The 16,275-nt window shown below is 46.9% G+C and overlaps 1 long non-coding RNA gene across 1 annotated transcript; it reads right to left on the bottom strand.

Moving 5' to 3' along the window:
• Positions 1–15,222: 15,222 nt before the first annotated feature.
• Positions 15,223–16,269, bottom strand: LOC121024164 (uncharacterized). The gene is made up of 3 exons (XR_005787634.1): positions 15,920–16,269; positions 15,729–15,776; positions 15,223–15,599 (listed from the first exon to the last, which is right to left on the bottom strand). It is a non-coding gene; the product is annotated as an uncharacterized LOC121024164 (long non-coding RNA).
• Between the last annotated feature and the right edge of the window lie 6 nt (positions 16,270–16,275).

The raw sequence follows: 16,275 nt of genomic DNA, 5'->3' as shown, positions 1-16,275 counted from the left end.
CCACAACCTCACACTACATTATAACCTCTGCACTCTTACAAGGTAGACGGGACAACAAGTGTCTACATCAGATTCCCTTCTGAACTCTGAAATGCTCCAGACTCTGGAGCACGTCCATCTTCCTTGTGATTTCAGGAAGTCTGTTTTCAAGGGCTGGGGGCACAGCTCTGGGGGCTGGAAGCTGCACCCACTTCCTCCTGGAGGGAAGGAAAGGACCATGGTTCCATGACCCCAGACATCACTCTGAGAGTGAGAGGCTCCTCCAGCCTGAGAGACCAGCACTGTTGTCATCTGTGAGGGGCCTTGGATAAATGGGCTGTCTCCTTACCAACAACTAGAGAGAGCAGAATAAGGTAGCCGGAAGTCCATGATCTTTTCTGGCCTGAGAGCATGGAAGTTGACAGGCATAGTTGAGTGTGAGAGCCACATGGCTTCTTCACAGGGAAACCTGGATCAGTCATACCCTCACTCCATAGTGGCAGCAAGGGCACAGGACAGCCCTTGGTTTGAAAGGGAAGCCCTGGTCCATTACTATTATGTTTAGAATTGAACAGTTTACTTCTCTGTAATGTTCTGTCCATGTGGAATGACTAAAACTTTCAGAATTTCTAAAAAAGTGGAAGGGCGTTTTATTCAAGCCATAGTGAGGACAGCTGGCCAGGATACACAAACCTCACAAAGAAGAAAGTGCTTCGAAGGAAGGGATACTTGTGGAGAGTATTTGTGTTTTTATGAAAGTGTCAGTAACCATCACAATGAAAGATATTCCAGAACAACTTATGAATATCAACTCTCTGAAAAAAGTTTATTTTCCAAACATTTACCTCTTCCAATTGCACAAATTTCTTTAAGGTGACTCTAGCAGGTTTGATATCATTTTCAGCTGCTTTTGCCATCTTAGCACTGCTTGAGGCCAGTTCTGCTAGGTATCATGGTTTCCATCCAAATATTCAGAGAGTATTATTTAAAAAAAAATTTTTTTTTTCAACGTTTATTTATTTTTGGGACAGAGAGAGACAGAGCATGAATGGGGGAGGGGCAGAGAGAGAGGGAGACACAGAATTGGAAACAGGCTCCAGGCCCTGAGCCATCAGCCCAGAGCCCGATGCGGGGCTTGAACTCACGGACTGCGAGATCCTGACCTGGCTGAAGTCGGACGCTTAACCAACTGCGCCACCCAGGCGCCCCCAAAGAGTATTATTTAATCTTCTTAGAGGTTTATTTATTTCTCTATTTTTAAATTTTTTTTACAGCCGACTTTGTGGAAGATAAATGCCATCAGTATACATTTTATATATCACTTCTCATACCCAAGATTAGAATTTGCCATGTACATTCACTTAATTTACAATGTCAAAAAATGGGCGCCTGGGTGGCTCAGTCAGTTAAGCATCAGACTCTTGATTTTGGCACAAGTCATGATCTCAGGGTTGTGGGATCGAGCCCGGAGTATGGCTCTGTGCCAAACATGGACCTGCTTAAAGATTCTCTCTCTCTCCCTCCCTCTGCCCCACTCCCCTGCTCTCTCTCTCAAAATAAATAAACATTGAAAAACTGAAATGTCAAAGAAGCTACCACAATTGTAATAGAGTAATTAAAAATAGTTTTTTTTCAATTTGAGTAGAGTTGACACAGAATGTTACATTGGTTCCAGGTGTACAAGGTAACCTTTGACAAGTTCACACATTGTTCTCTCTCCACCACAGGTGTAGCTGCCCCGACACATCCTGTTACGGTATCAGTGACTGTTCCTCATGCTGTGCCTTCTATTCCCATCACTTCTTCATTCCCTAACTGGAGCCTGTGTTCCCGCTCCCCCTCCCCCGCTGTCCCAACCCCCACACCCTCCCCTCTGGCAACCAACTCAGATGTTCATTTACTGTATGATAATACGTGTGAATAAAAAGTGTCCTGAAGTAAATATTTAAAGTGATTTATTTGAATTCACATTTCACTCTATCATCCTGAAATCGCTGAATACATGACTTATGCAGTACCAAGTTAGAATATCCAGAAATTTCTCTAAAACTTTGTGTGAGACCCTGAACTTTGTGGCCACACTGGCACCATGGGTACACGTGTAACTGTGTCACATCTTGTTTGAGCACCGATGACTACCTTTGATGCACTGGATTTTCAGATCAACAAAACCTTCCTTCTTACACGTCTTCAATTAGTATTTAAGTGATGAAAACACATTCTCATGACATAGTTGAAACGACACTGATAATGATTTATTGCTTGATTTATAAGTTGTCCAAATACTTGTCTTATTCTGGCAGACACACAGTTTGCAGCCAGCAGCACAGTGACAGGGACCACAGGGAGATGTACTGCTCACAGTCCAGTCACAGCCTTCGTTCACCATGTAAAATGCTCTGCTTCACTGCACAGTAGAGAGTGTGACTTCTGATGGCACTTTTTCCATGTTGGTCACTCTTATCAGCCCTGTAAGGGTTATTATACAAAGTTTTACTAATCCAATGACTTGCTGTGTGAAGGTAATTTATAATGTTCTTCACATTGTTCTTCTTGATTATTGCTAATTGTTCGTTGCATTCTGAGCACTGACAGCATGTGCTTAGCACGTTCTCTTTCACACAGCTATGGAGCATGATTTGCATGCAATATTTACATGGTTAGCAAGAGTAAGCCACCAGTGAGTTTTGAAAAAAAAAGCAGGGATTTTTTAAAGGTTTTGTTATGCAATATAGTGTTTCCTTTGAACTAGATCTTACACAATGTGGAAGCCATTCCCTCTCATTATAAGGTTTGTACAGTATTAGATGCTCTGTGACAGGGCAGGTTGTGATTCATTGCTAGTGTTATGGCTCCCTGTTCCCTCTCAGACCCGGAAGATTCATGACTAGTATATTTCAAAGCAAAGTTAAAAGGTGTTGAAACTTTGTCACTTCATTCTTACTGTTTACTCTTAGTATTTTTTTTTACGTTCTTTAATCTGTATCTATTGTTTCCACAACAATTGTGGCAGACTGACACTGAAAACAAAGGAAAAGTTGTGCAACATGAGGGTAATGATAAGTTGAAGACTCTACTCATCTCAGAGGGAAGAAATACAACCCAGGTCCTTGTCCAAACTGCCTTCGGATCACATCTGCTGAGTCAGCTGTGCTCACACACCCAGCAGGCCCGGCTGCCCTGCACATTTTGGACCTCCAGCCTCGCCCCAGTCCCATGAGCTGCTTCCTTAAAATACACCCACCTCTTCCTTGATGCATGTATCTTATTGTGTCTGTTTCTCTGAGCATCCTAACACAGTACTGTGAGGGGCACGAAGGATAGGGACCTACAAAAAAGAAAACTCGCCATTGTCATGGAAAGTACAGTGGCAGGTGGTGAACATGCAATCACGTGATGCTCACTGGCCACAGCTGCGTGTGAGCAGGAGCTACTCACCTTCCTTGGGGTGCAGCGGGGGTAGGGGGGCAAACTGTCCCTGAGGAAGTAACATGTCAGCAGACACCAGAGGGAGGCCAAACCACGGGTTGTGGCAGGGAGGTGGGGAGAATGCGCCACATGAAGGAAGAAGGAGGGATCAAAAGTCCTGGGGTGGGATAGACTAGACTGGGGACAGAACAGGAGCAGGGACTCTGGGACAAGAAGAGCTGAAGGCTGTGCCTTCTCTTGGGGCATCCTTCCCTCCACCTGTACCTTCTCCTTCACACTCATCACCTGGATCCTGGGTGACTTCCAGGGCCTTACAATTGTCCCATAGCAGAGCTGGGAGGCCCTGGGCCTTCCAGCCTCATGGCTTTGTTCTAGAGATAAAGAAGCCTTGGCCACAGAGGGGAGTGGTTTCCCCAGGACACAGAGGGTGTGGGGGGGCCGGAATCCCCTGACTCTGGGGCCAGTGCCTTTTCCACAGTGACAGGGAGGGTGATGTGAAGGAAGGGGACCTTGGTCAGGAGAGTGGTGGGACCAGCAGGGGTTGAGATGCTACAAGATCACACGGGGGGCCTGGGAGGGTCCCATTCCAGGCTCCTCACACCTCACTCTGAGCCATGAGAACATTTCTAACTGTCCCCCACTCCTCCTGATGCCTCCACGTCTTCAAGCCCTGCTCAAGATCAGGTTCTTCATGGCACTTTTCAGATATGGAGGAAGGTTTCTTTTTAGTTCTCTAAATGATACCAGTGCACAATGGGTGTGAGATTTGAATATCACAATCACTTGTGTGAGGAGAGGGGGTCAGGGAGGAGTGTTGTGTAACTGCCTTACTATTCTTTTATGTTGTGTGCCCTACTCTCCTATTACACAACACACAGGCACACACGCTCACAACCCTTCCCCACACATGGATAACTAGGTCCTCAGTAAGTACTGGAGCTTTCTCCGAACACACTGGTTCCTGCTTCAGGAATGCACTGTGTTCAGTATTTCTCCTCAGCTGTATCTAAGTCACCTCCAGGAGTCCCTGCATTTAGTGCCTTGGGCTCCATGGGTGAACAACACTTCATCTGCCATGACAGTGAGAAGATAAAGACAACCAGGGGTTGTCTTCCAGACATCAACCAGGGGTTGATGGAGGAGCCAAGGCATTTAGACGGCAAGACCAAGTTCTTCACAAGCCAGAGGAAGAGTAACCACTTAAATCTGAGAAATGTGCAGCCATACTACAACCAAACCACAGAGCACAGTCTGAACAAAGAGCACCCACAAAAGCAGGCAGGTTGGTGCCGGGAAGAAAGCAGAAGGGGCCTTGCAGACGACATCAGCCCAACCCCCAGGGACCCTAGACCCTCTTGTCAGGAATTCCCCTAGTGGCAGCTGGGGCAGGCAGGTGTGCACAAGCTGTCACTGGAGAGTGAAGGCGGCTACAGTCTGGTCAGAGGGGCAGGGTCTTCGTGTCACTGACTAATTAGCTAACTGACTAAGCCGACTCAGTGGGTCAGGGACACTTCTTTAGGTCACTGTAGGTTGGGCACCAGAAAGGATGACCTACTGTTTGACCTCATAGAGCTTACAATTAAGATGGGGAAGCAGCCATACTTCTGTGATCGCGTTATTGAGCTTGTGAGGCATAATGAGAGGTAATGAAAACAGGTACCTCCTTAGATGTCAAATGAAAAGTAGAGAAATGGTCACAGAGTCGATAGGCCAGACACCCCAGTGAGAAGGGAAAGTGTCATGAATGAGGTGGAACTTTGTGTAGAGTCTGATGTGTGTGTGTATGATTTGGGTTGATGGGAGAGGGGTGGGGTTCCAAGCAGGGAGAGGTTAGGGTGGGCAAGGTGTGGGGTGAAAGCGGACAGAGTGATTTCAGGGCATAGGTTATAGTTTAATAATTTCTAGTAAATGTCACGAGAACTTAGCATATGAAACAGGGAAGAGATTTGCATGTGGATTCACGGCATAAATCAGCGAGAGGCTCAACTAAAGCTGAAGAGGGAGGCTGCTCAGATTTTACCACGAGATCCATACAGAAGCTTGAATTCCACAGTTTGCCAGATGGTTTGGTTACAGGCACCGAGAGTCCTGCCTTCTAAGGGCTCACAGCACAGGAGGAGAGAGACATTGTCCAGTGAAGTTGGGTACTGTGTGTAAGTAATGGACCAGGATCTTTTGTAAAGCTTCTCAGGAAGTGGGAACAAATCTAAAAAGAGATGCTCCTATGATTCTCATCATGTAGGAAATGATAAACATTTTACGAGCTGTGTGCAGGAACTGTTGGAGGACCAACATATATCCTTCTTTTATATCATAGTCTACAGGGTGAATGTTCCCTGCAGAGCAGCCCGGTGAGGTGGTGCAGGGACAAAAGCTGGAGGGCCTCTGCCGGCATGCTCTGCCCTGACTGACACTGCCTAGTCCTGGAGAGGATTGGGCAGGCCCCCAACCCTGCAGTTCACCATGACTGGGGGCTCCAGGAGGACACAGGACGGTGGGCGGTGGCAGGATGGCTAGGACAATGACAACCACCTGAGTTTGGACATGGACCTCTGCCATCTGTGGTCGTCTCATCATTGCCCGCTATCCTGGCACAGATGGGAGGCCAGTAGGCATCATGGTTTGTAGTAGATGCTTTAGAAGGCCTTGTCTTAGCCCTCCCTGTTTTGTCTTCCACAGACCCTACCAGAACCATGTGACCCACTCCCCTTCTCTGACTATAAGGTCACCCTGGGGTGTGGTGTGCCCTGGGCTTCTGCCCCGTACATATCACCATGACCTAGCAGTGTGCCAGGGAGCACAAGACCCAGGACAAGAAGCTTGTGGAGACCAGGCAGAAGAGGATGGAACCATCCAGAAGTGCTTGGCCATTGTGTTGTCTTCTTGAGAGGAGCACAGATTCACATGCCATGTGTAACATGAAGCACTGTGTAAGCCCATCACCATGAGACAGGATTAGGGAGGGATGAGAAGTGTAGCCACATATCAGGGAAACAGGAGCCCTTCTAGAGACTTGCAGCAGAGTCCAGGCACAGAGACACCCCTCACGTTTCCTTTACTCCTCAGATCCATTTTCCCAGACACTATGCTCATCGAGAGGGCATCTGCTGACCAGGTTCTCCTTGGAGCTCTCATCACTGGGGTTGTTTGAGCAGCAGTTCTGATGGTTGGAAGTAGAGTTGCTGGAGGTGTGCTCTAGAACAACAAGAACTCGGGTGGGGAAGAGGTCCAGGTTTCTTCCTTCTGATCTAGAACTTCCTAACCTCAGTGTTCTGTTCATTCTGAAGGTAGTGTGGCAACACCCTTCTGTGTAGCAAAGCCTGGGGTGGGGGGTGGGGGGCACACCAGGGTGGGAGAGCAGTTAGAAGAAGGTGAGAGAATGAAGACCTGCTGGACGCCCAGAGTCCCAATACCAGGTGGGCAGTGCACATGGCTGCCGCTGGATTCCAGGATCTCAATCTAAGGTTGCATCTCCCACTCACTTAGGAGGGCTCCAGGAGCAGGCATGCTGAGATCCAGAAAGTACCAGAGTCCCTAGGGAGTGGGATTCTTTCTAGTGAGACAAATATTCTCTGGTTTTTCTCCCTTAAGATACTAAAATTTTTTAAAAGATGAAGTGGGAGTCAGCCAGACCCCAGTTGAAACGTCAAATGTGAACGGAGTGTGTTATTTGATTGTGTGTCTGTCTCTCTGGGTGGGTTCACAATCCCATAGAAATGTGTATGGGTATTTGTGTATGGAGGTTTGTATAGATGTGTATAATTGAATATGTATATGGGAGAGAGAGAGAGAGAGAGAGAGAGACAGCACCATTGCTCTGAGGATTCCTCAACTGTACCTCCACACTGGCCAATTCATGGTTGCCCCACCCCCACCCCATGGGATATACGTGACAGAACAGCTCTTCATCTGCAGGAAGTGAGAGGGGCTCAGGCTGATGAGTGACAGGGAGAACTGGTACTTGTCATGTAGGAGGAAGAAAACAGGAGCTACATGGGTGGGACTCTCTTCCTCCCCAGATTCTGGTTCAAGGGATTTGCATGAATTGAATCATTTCAACCTCATAATAGTCCCATGAGACAGGGAAAGCTATCAATTCCAATTTACAGGCAAGGAAATCAAGATCACTCAGAAGTTACGTAACTCAATTGACTGAGCCATGATTCTAACAAAACAGTCAGACTCCTGAGCCCAAGAGCCCACCATTTTTTGTTTGTTTGTTAGGTTTGTTTTGTTTTGTTTTGTTTTTCATTCCTGGAGACTGTTCACCTGCTGCATTAAGAGTCACCTCATTCCGTGGCTCTGACAGCTTCTCCTCCTCCAGCACTGAGTCTTGTGAAGGGTATGCATTTCTCACAGTCCCTATAAGTAAGTTCATGGGGTTTGAGGTGACAAAAGAGTTGGTTCTACATTGGCTGATGGAGATGGTGGGAGAGAGGGTCACACCTGGGCTGTAAGGAGTCCATGGTGTTTGCATCTGGGCTGTGAGGTGGGCTGTCCACAATGCTGAGGGGGGAAGACCAGCCGTGGAGGGCAGGGGCAGAGTTTCCTCATCAGTTTTATCCGCAGCCCAAAAGCACAGCCCTGTGCAGGCCTGAGAGACACTGGGGTGGCCATTCATGTCCTTCTAATCCCTGCTGTCCCTAACTTCTCTGTTTCTAAGTGACCTCCTGGTGATACCTGCTCTCCAAGGTGAGAGGTGAGGCCAAGTCTAGCCTCACTCTCCTCAAGGTACTTTCTCCTATCCTGCCTTTCCTCACTCATGGGGCCTCCCAGATGCAGGGAGAGCAAAGAACTTGACATTCACATTGTAAAGAGAAAACAGGATGTCTGTCATCAAGAAATGCAAAGCCTGCCTTAGGGGGAGGACTGAGAGTTTCCTTGTTAGTTGGTGGGTTGGGGGCCTCAGTGTCTTGCTGGATGTGGACAGAAGGATGAACTCAGTTTCCAGTTTTTCCAGGCAGCTGCTGGCCTCAGCAAAGCTTGTAATTTGAGAAGATAGTAGAAAACTGGCGAGGTGGAAGTCATGATGCTATATGGTCCAACATCACCACTGCCACATTTTATTGGTTAGAGGATTTTCCAGGTCTCACCCACACTCAGTGGGAGGAGACTCCATAAGGCCAGTGGACCAAGAGGTGGGGACCATTTGGCTTTATTATAGAATATGTGTGAAAGAGGGTGTTCCAGTTGACAGATGACAGGAATGGAGGATAGCACATTCTCTAAACTGGGTGGATTCATACACAGGTGCCCAATCACTGAACAAGATGATTACCACTCTGAGTGCCTCGTGGGAGAAGAGAACTGAACAGCTGAGCTGTGTTATCAAAGCAGAGTCCTAGATACAAGATTCACATTATCATTTGGAAAGGTCTGTCTCACCTTTGTTGAGCATGAGAGGTCATCCTCTCTGAACATTTCCCCCTTGACTTGTCAGACCTTCCAAACCTCTAGGAAAGCACAATCACTAAACTGAACTTTTTTTTTTTTTTTTTGCTTTCCTGTGTCATGCTCCCATGCAAATCCTGGTCTCCCACTATTTCTTCCAGTTTGCCACATACAGGATCCCACAAAGTCACTTCTTGTGATTCCACTTTGTTGGTTTCTTTCCCTTCATCCATTTTCTTTATTGGTGATATTCTTTTGTATTGATGAGTCAGTTACACAAGAAAGTATTCTCTACCTAAACCTTTTCACTAATTTTTGGACCAAATGGGCAAAGATTCTCTTTCCAAGTCTCCGCTCATTCCCACACCGGGACAAGACACAGAGGGAGGGTTCCTGGAAAGTCAGGGATTGGCACAGAAGCTCATCAGCAGGAGACATTTAGGTCACAAGGTATGTACCTGCATCTTCTTTCTGTCCCTGGCATGTGGCACAACACCAGGCCCACATTAGGCACTCAACAAGCTTCTGTCTGGAGGGTGTTTCCCAGAACTCATTATACTAATTGCACTTACCAGGTTATTCGCCTCACTGTGAATTCCTTTTTATTTCTGTAACTGTGGCCTAGCGGAGAGCTGACCCTCTACCACTGCCTAATATCTGTCTGCTAAATGGAGGTACGCTTTCTTGGTAATTCAAAATTCATGTCAACTGACTGAGACATGCACAAAATATAAAAACTTTGTATAACATAAGGGAGTACAGAATGAACAGTAAATTTCCTCCTCCATCCTATCCAGTTTTAAAAATTTAAGTAGAGCAAAAATCATCCTTATTCCATAGTGATAGAGTCATGGGAGCACAGAGTCACTCAGATTCAAACCAGATTCATGCACCAGCCTCCCATGAGGCTATGTGTGTCTGTGTGACTACATTCCAGCCATTATGGTGAAGCAGAATGAAGTAGTAGGTGTTCCCCTGAAAGGAGGGAAACTTCCTCTTTTCCTGCTTTCTCTATATGGCACATGGACCATGGACATGGTCTTAGGTACTCTGGCTCATGCTAATAAGGGCAACTTCCCAGATCACAGGAAGCTGCATGCCTAGACAGCCTTGTGGGGCAGAGATACCATCACAGCCATGGATGGCTTGACTCACTCATGGGAGACACATAGAAGCTGCGTCCCATTCATCCCACTGGGAGCTGGATTCTGCTGCACACAACTGAATTAATACATACAGAGGGAGGAGGACTTCCAGGAGTGGGTGGCCATGGTGGTCTGTTCTGGAGATGAGCAGAGATATATACACAAGGTGCACCAGTGTGGGTTCCCTGGGACAGTGTCCTGGGTTGGAGGAAGGGAGAGCTGGGCCACAGGGGCATCACAGGAAGACTAGAGACTATTCTCCTCCTCATTTTCTGGTCATGGGGCAGCCCTGGGGGTGTGTTTGGCTCCCCAGATGTTACCTTTGGGAGACGTTGTTTCTTCCCTTCTCTTCTTGTCCTGTTTACAGAGTTCACCTGTCCTTCCAGCCATGATGAACATCACTGCTGGTGACCTTTTTCCTCCTCCTCATGCCATCTGATGGCAGTGGCTGTGCAGGTTGAGGTCTATAGAAGAACCCCACAGGAGGGAAAGGAATGCAGGTTCATTTGTCATTGTTTCCATCAGAAACCTGTACTTCCCCAGCCTGGCTTGACGTCCTACCTGGGCACACTTGACTCCAGGTCCCTCATGTCTTGTGCTTGGTGTTCCCAGATATACTTTGTATGACTTTACCCTATTCTATTTGTTACCAGCAAGTTACTATAACCAGCTTCTGTTCCACAGTGGCTGTCACTCAAGGGCATGAATACAAGAGGATGGGTACTTTGGAATCATCTTAGAGTCTGCCTACAACAAGGGTGACTTTGGGGACCACCTGAATGCATGGCCTCTCACAAGGCTATGGCCGAGAATGCAGAGACTAGCATAAATGAGGAGTTCAAGTCCAACAAAGTTCGTGATCACTCCCTGGGAATCCAGATCAAAATCATGATGCCAACGTTGTTGCAGCTGGACACGGCCTAAGGCTCCACCAGTCAGGTGACCACATAGCAGACTCTGACTAAGGATGTGGAGACAGGGAAGCTAGGACAGTGCTGATGCATTTGGCACAGGCGATGTGAGTGGCAGTCCTGTCATCCACCTGCCAGGAGCAGTAGCCATAGCAGTCCTTGCCTCATGGACCAGTGGTGTGAACAGTGGCATCTGTGACCAGCACCATGGACAGTGGTTCTTATTTGGGCCTTGACCTAGGGTGGGTCTATGGATTTTACTCCTGGCTGTTGGCCTCAGGACTGTTCTGTAGCCTTGGCTGAAATAAATGACGCATAATACTCTAAGTAAACATATACATGATATACATTTACCTATAAATATATATACTCATAAAGTATAAATATACTTTGCTTTATACTTCTTATATTTATCTTAAAAGACATTTTAGCATTTATTAAATATAATTTATATTTTATATTACACATTTAAAATGGATATTATACATCTCCCTGACTATATATATACATATATGTATATAACAAATATGTAAATATTATAGTAAATATATATTGTTTCAGTTAAAACAACTTGGACTCTGTTGTTTAAAACAAAGAGTGAGAATCTATCTACAATCTATCCCTTGTAGAGAGCAAGGATTCAGTACTTTTTTCCATTTTCATGGAGTTAGATTTGACATATAACATTTTATAAGTTTAAGAGCACAACGTTTTGATTGGATACATTTGTATACTGCAAAACGATTACCACCATAGAGTCAGCTACACCTGCATCATGTCTCAGTAACTTGTGTGTGTGTGTGTGTGTGTGTGTGTGTGTGTGGTGCAAACATTTAAGATCTACACTTAGTATCTCAGACATTTTATGTTGAGCTGATAACCACTTCCTCTGTCTGCCCCCTGATGTGCCCCATGGGAGAGAAACTGTTTCTTCCAGCATATCTTGCATTTGTCTTCCTAAAAAACACCCATTTAAATATGGATGTAAGACTCCTTCCCACAAGGCGGGCTCTCATCAATGATTTCAGTGATCCTGGTGGAACCCCAGGATTGCTTGTGGCTTTGTTACAAAATACTCAGGTGTCTCCCTCGACCTACAATCTTAGAATGTGTGCGTGTGTCCGGGAGGTGGGGGGTCAGGAATCACTTATTTAATAGGCCCCACAGGAGTGGCTGAGGCACAGCCATGTGGGAATCCTGTTTTATGTGCTTGTTCCTCGGTGTGTGATCTGAAGACCAGCAGCAGCACCAACCTTGTTATAAACTCAGAATCTCATGCTCTATTGCAGACTGTGTAGCTCTTCCTAAGTCCAGGAAATTTCTATGCACACTGAAGGCTGGGTCTCCCTGGTCTATGTGCCTTCTAGGTGTAGAACCAGAACTGTTCAGTATGTGCGTGTGCTCTGATCAGCTAGCTTAGCAATGAAGAGTCCAGGGTTTGGTCCTGTTCCTTTCTCTTCTATGGCCATCAACCCCTTGGTGACCAATCCATGCTGAAGGCTCTAAGCATCATTTATATGGGGTCACCTCCATATCTATTCCTCCAACCTAGATATTTCTCCCACCCTGTACTCTATATCCAGCTGGAACTTCACTTGCATTTCTAATAATCTCAGATTCGACATTCCGAAATTGGATGCCTATGATACAGCCTACCCAAATGTCCTAACTTCCAAAATCTTCCCTGTTTCATTCAAAGACACCCGCCCTTTATTCTTGCAGTCTGAAGTATTGGATGCTGTCCTTGATTCCTCCTTCTCACAACCCAGAAGTAATACATTAGGACATGCTGCTAAGTTCATCTTTAAATGTATCCAGAACATACGCGCGCGCGCACACACACACACACACATACACACACACAATAACCAAGACTACAGCCACTTCCTGTTATTTTCTCTCTTCAAACCCCAAAATAAATCCAACATCCCCCCCTCCTGGAAACTGCACTGGCTTCCTACGGTTTCCATACTGGTCTCCTGCCCTTCACCTCTCGATTCTGCACAGCAGCAAACAGATGCTTCTAAAGAGAATAGTCCCAGGTGGACCATCTGTTCTACACCATCTAGACTCCACATGTCACTCAGAGAAAACTCAAAAGCCTTCTAATCCTAAGGCCTAGACATCTGAGCGCATTTCACATGCTCTCGGCTCCAACCACAGAGGCCTCTCATCCTTCCTTGAACAAGGACACGCTCCTGCCCTAGTGCGTGTGCCTGGAGGTTCCCCTGCCTGGAAAGAACTCCCTGAGACATGCTTTTCAACAATTCCTTGTGTCCTGCACATCTCTCAGAGGTCAGCTTCCCAGTGAGGCTCACACTTACCACCCTAGTAAAGTAGCCACCTTCCCTGTCCCCGCACAGGTAACTCTCTAGGTCACCTTCCTCAAAGCACCTATCAATTTTCAATTTATTTTTGTATTTTTAAAAAAATTTTTTTTCAACGTTTATTTATTTTTGGGACAGAGAGAGACAGAGCATGAATGGGGGAGGGGCAGAGAGAGAGGGAGACACAGAATCGGAAACAGGCTCCAGGCTCTGAGCTGTCAGCCCAGAGCCCGATGCGGGGCTCGAACTCACGGACTGCGAGATCGTGACCTGGTTGAACTCGGACACTTAACCGACGGCGCCACCCAGGTGCCCCTATTTTTGTATTTTTTTAATGATTATATTTGAGACAAGGGAGACAGAGTGCAAGTGGGGGAGGAGCAGAGAGAGAGGGAGACACAGAATCTGAAACAGGTTCCAGGCTCTGAGCTGTCAGCACAGAGCCCGATGCGGGGCTCGAATCCATGAACCATGAGATCATGACCTGAGCCGAAGTCGGATGCTTAACCGACTGAGCCACCCAGGTGCCCAACCAATTTCAAATTTAAATACTTTCCTTATTTACCACATTTATACAATATACAGTTGACTCTGAATTACACTGGTGCGAACTGTGCACATCCACCGATGTGTGGACTTTTTTACAATAAGTGCTGTCAATGCACTTTCTGTTATGTTTTCTTACTACTGTCTCCAGCCTAATTTATTGTAAGAATACATGTTACATATCCACGTAACATACAAAATATGTGTTAAATGACTGTTCATGTTTTCAGTAAGGCTTCTTATCAACACTACATTATTAGTGGTAATATTTAAGTTTCAGGGGAGTGAAAGTTATACTTAGATTTCTGACTGCTCAGTGGGGTCATTGCCCTCAGTCCCCACATTGTTTCAGAGTCAAGTGGAGTCTTTCTTCACCCCTAGGACATATTCTCCACAAGACCAGCACGTTTGCCTCTTCTTACTGAGGTGTCCTAGATGAAAAAAATAGCAGGTCCTGTATGTGGCACACGCATTATCAGTGGAACTATTGGTCAGCGGAGAGGACCTCTGTCTTCTGGATGAGACTCAGGCACAGCCAGTCCGTGGCAGCTCCCGCAAAAAGTGCCCCCACCTGACCATCAGTACTGCCTCTACTTTCCCCCAGGGCTGCCCCTCCCTCTCTCTGCTCAGCTCCCCCCTCCCACAGCGTATCCCCTAAACAGCACAGCACACAGTTACAGTCCTGTCTTCATCATCACTGTATTTAGGTTCTACGGGGCTCTTTCTCCGCCACACAGAAATCTACATTAGACCCTGCTTTATAAATCCATGAACGTGGATGGGAGCCAGAACGTGATGGGAGCATCACCAGAACTAAGGGCAGGGAGAGGGGACAGAGAGGCAGGGGAGGTAGAAACTAACTGAAGTTGAAAAAGGATGAGAAACTCTTAGATTCCTCTCGACCTCCAGAATCTAAAGAATAATCCAGAAGACAGCTCTAGAGGGAGGAGATGGATGGATCTGAAAATTCATCTCTCCAAAGCCCATAGACTCCTGTGTGCAGGCCTACATTGGCCTGTGGAATGACAGCCCAAAGGACTCCTGGTGCCGTAACCACCGGGGTCACCCGGGAAGAATGAGACAGGAACTTGGACACAAGAGCAAAAACAGGCCTGATGCTCCACAGAAAGAAGAAAAAAAAAAAAAAACACTCAAAAGATGGGGCTGAGGGCACAACCCAGGATGGAGCCTGGGCTGACCCAGTCACAGGAATCATTTGCTGCCCAAGATCCTGGTGACAGGTGACGGCCAAGTCCCTGTGGTCACAATCCTGGTGAGACAAGTTTCCACAGAGAAGACAAGGACAAGGAGCAGAGACAAGACCCAGCTGAGGAGTGATCATGTCACGCCAATGGTGCACTGAGCACCAACTGGACACAGGCCCTGTCCCTGCTCGGCTCCTCCAGCCCTCTCCTGTGTGCACCTGCAACAGACACAGCACAGGAAACATGCGGGTTCTGGAAGGTTCTCAGTCCTTTTATTTATTTTCTCGTGCAACTTTAAAAATCTTCTCTTTTATTACCTCGTCATCCCCGCATACCCAGAATTACAAAACACAAATTCATATCTGGATTCTCATTTTTAGTAGGGAAGTAAGGAGTCAGTACTCGGTCCAACATGAAAAAAAGACGGGCATGGAGATGGTCCAGCACTGACTCTGCTGGAACAGGAAAGCAGGTCAGAAAGGGAACATGAATCAGTACGGGGAGGGGTCATGGTGGGCATGGGGGGCCAGTCTCCTGAGTCCTCTCAATATGCTAATAGGAATGCAGACACATTGACACCATCTGCAGGAAGTCAGGGGATCTCGATGTCACCAAGTGTGAACAGATCCTGTATTGCTCAGTCCCTGGGGGGCAGCGGGTCTCACACTGTGAAAAAATTAATCATGAACAGATTTAGATCAGTCACATTAGTGCCACATTCTCAACAGCCCCCCACATGTCAACATGTCCTTAGTGCTCCCACCTCTCCCCACTTCAGGCCCTCCAGAGTCTTACCATTAAGAGCCATTAGAGACGAATCAGAGCCCTGGGTACTGTCGTTGCCTGGGGTAGAACAAACAGGACATGATCAGAGCCACAGAGTTGAGAATAAAGGAGCAGCTATGGGGGGGGGGGTGGCAGTGAGCTCCCCATGGGGTCCTGTCTACACTATCCCAGGTTTCAGGGATCACCTCCTCCATACTTACGTGCAGCATGAAAGTACCTTGGTCCTTCTCCTCCTGTGGAAGAAAATAGCATGTTAGACACCTGGGACAGCTGGGCCATGGGATCCTAGAGCAACCGCCTAATTCTAGTTCACAATAAAGTTTCCAGAATTCTGACTGAAGACCCAGGACAAGATTGGATACATGACGAAAGAGGTGTGTGTGAGGGGGTGGGGTGGGGGGTCACAGGACAACCACTTGCTGGAGGTCTGTCCGGAGCAGGGACCTTCCTCTCTGTCCTGTCACTGCTGGGAATCAGGTCCCTGTCTCCAGAATTACCAAGTGAAAATCTGTTCTTCATTTTCACAAGTGCTTTGCTACAAAGTGAATGTTAGTAA

Source organism: Herpailurus yagouaroundi, unplaced genomic scaffold (genome assembly GCF_014898765.1).
Source record: "Herpailurus yagouaroundi ecotype Mexico unplaced genomic scaffold, PumYag 59857, whole genome shotgun sequence".
NCBI lineage: Eukaryota > Metazoa > Chordata > Mammalia > Carnivora > Felidae > Herpailurus > Herpailurus yagouaroundi.
The sequence above is the reverse complement of the archived record's forward strand: the minus strand, read 5'-3'. Positions and strand labels throughout refer to the sequence as shown.